The following is a 2563-nucleotide window of genomic DNA, read 5'->3' as shown; positions in this document are numbered from 1 at the left end:
ACATCAACATTTTTAAGTAAAATGAAATTAACTTTATATTAAATATACATAAATATTATACAATATAAATAATATTGTAGAATTTTTCCAATTTATTTTACTTAAATATATTAAATATGAATAAATCCAACTTTTTCTAATGTAGTTTGGAAATAAAAAATATTTAGATATGTAATTATATCTATTTCTTTTCTCTTTTCGTTTATGTAGTATCTAATTTAATAAATATCATAAATTATGTATATATAATATGTTTCTTGTTCTATGTTATAAAAATTTATCGATAGTTTTGTCTAAATTTTATTTACACATTTGCTTTTTTAAATATTTGTATTTCTGAAATTAATGTAGATATATTACATATTTATATAATTATATTCGTTAACATAATTATGAAATTAAAATATTTTAGATACAAATTTAAAAAATTATAAATTAAATATTTATTACTAAAATTAGAGAATTTGAACAATTTATTTTCTACTCAATGAATTAATAAACAAATGGACAAAATATTATATAAATAAGAAAGAAAAGAAATAATGTGGCAAAGTATTTTATAAAAAATCTCCAATTAGATATACCAAAAATAAAGTACTATCAATGGTTTTATAAAAATTACTGCATTTTATTATTTTAAATATTCAAAAAATATTGCTTTTTATTTCTTACATTTAATTTTATTTAATTAATAATTAATATACTCACAGGTCTTTAGTTTTTATAATAAATATTTAGTTTGTATCCAATTTTTTTCAATTTTTTATAACCCTAATAACATTAAACAAATAGAAAAAAAATCTTAATTCCCTTTCTAATGTATTCTATATTAAATAAGACAGAAATAAAAAATATAGTAAAAATATAAAATTAATTAAAACAAAAAACAAAACTTCTTGTCATTAACTAAAAAAGATTATCAATGGTTTTATCTCTAAAATTAAGTTACTTTAGTTTCATAAAAACCAAATAAACATTTTTTATTACACTTGTTTTTCTACATATTTAGAAAATTTAGCTTTTCATTTCTTACTTTCAATGATATTGAATTAATATTTAATATATTTACATTTAGTTACCCGGTTTTCAATTTAATAAGGAAATTGACAATATTTTGTTTACAATGTAACATTTTTCAAGTTTTATACATCTCTAATATAATGGAAAACAAATAAATAAAGTATTTTCTTTATCATTTATCCATAAACCCCATAATAATTTCAAATCTCAAATTAGATGAATCAAAAAAATACTTCTTCTAACTGATAAATCCAATTATCACTGGTTTTATCTCTAAAATTAATTTATTTTTGTTTTACAAATGTAAATATTTAGTTTGGTTTTTGTATTTTGATAAAAGTCTCAAATAAAAAAATGGTTTATTGACATAATTAATTTATTTTGGTTCCACAAAAATGTTCCCTTCTTTAAACATTTAAAATATTTTCCATTTCATCCTTTATAGGTTTTTTGTAATTTTATTAGGAAATTAAATATATTTAACTTAATAACTTAATAAACAAATAGCCAAAGTATTATATTTATTTCATTTCTCACACACATATAATTACTTAAAATAATAAAAAAGAAAAATTTAACAATTTATCTAAGATTAATTTGTTTTAGTTTCTGTAAGTCTAGTAAGAACTATTTATTACATTTGCATATATCAAATATTAATAATCTATTTAGAATCTATAATGTAAATAGGAAATTAAATGTTTAGATAAATATTAAACTTTCTAACTAAAATTGAAGAACACAAAAATGCTTCCCTGAAAATATATACTTTTGAAAATACTATTTGATATAAAAACATATTTAAAATGCATAATCTATATTTAAAAAAATAGGAAAAATATTGTTATTTGCCATATGTAAAACTGTAACATTTAATTTTAAGTTCCATTTTTTTCTATGAATATTTAAAGCTTTGTATCTAACATATACATACATTTAAACGATTAACAAAACTCACGACAAAACAACAGTTGTCGAATATTTTATTTACGATTTTAAAAACAAATTATGACACTGATCATAATCATAATCATTATAAATGTTTTGCCCATCGATCGTCATAAACCTCCTGGACAAAAAAAAAACCGAATCCCACCCGATTTCCACCTCATCGAAATAAATTAGGGACCGAGTGACTTGTTGGCAGTAAATGACAAAAATACATTTAATGTCCGACACGAGAACACCGAATTCGCCATTTGCTTCGAAACGAAAATGTAAAAAACAAACGGCAGGATTGTCTCGGAACAAGTTGTGAGTGCATTTTCGTGCTGCGATCTCAGTTCCCGGAATCGCGGCAACCCGTTGCCTCTCTCCACTTTGCGCGAGCTGACAACAATTTATGGACTGGACGTCGATAAGGCTTGTTTTAATACCCCTCGCATATTTGCACACATGCCTGACGTCTGAATTTCAAACGGCCAACGTTCGAAAATTCATATCCATTTCCAAATTATTGACTTTTTATTTTAATACATTTTCAATATAAGGTCACCATTTTGGTGATAAATACCACACAGTCTAAAAATTTTGGATATAATTA

This window comes from Aethina tumida, chromosome 4, assembly GCF_024364675.1.
Source record: "Aethina tumida isolate Nest 87 chromosome 4, icAetTumi1.1, whole genome shotgun sequence".
Classification (NCBI taxonomy): Eukaryota; Metazoa; Arthropoda; class Insecta; order Coleoptera; family Nitidulidae; genus Aethina; species Aethina tumida.
This window is presented reverse-complemented; position numbering follows the sequence as displayed.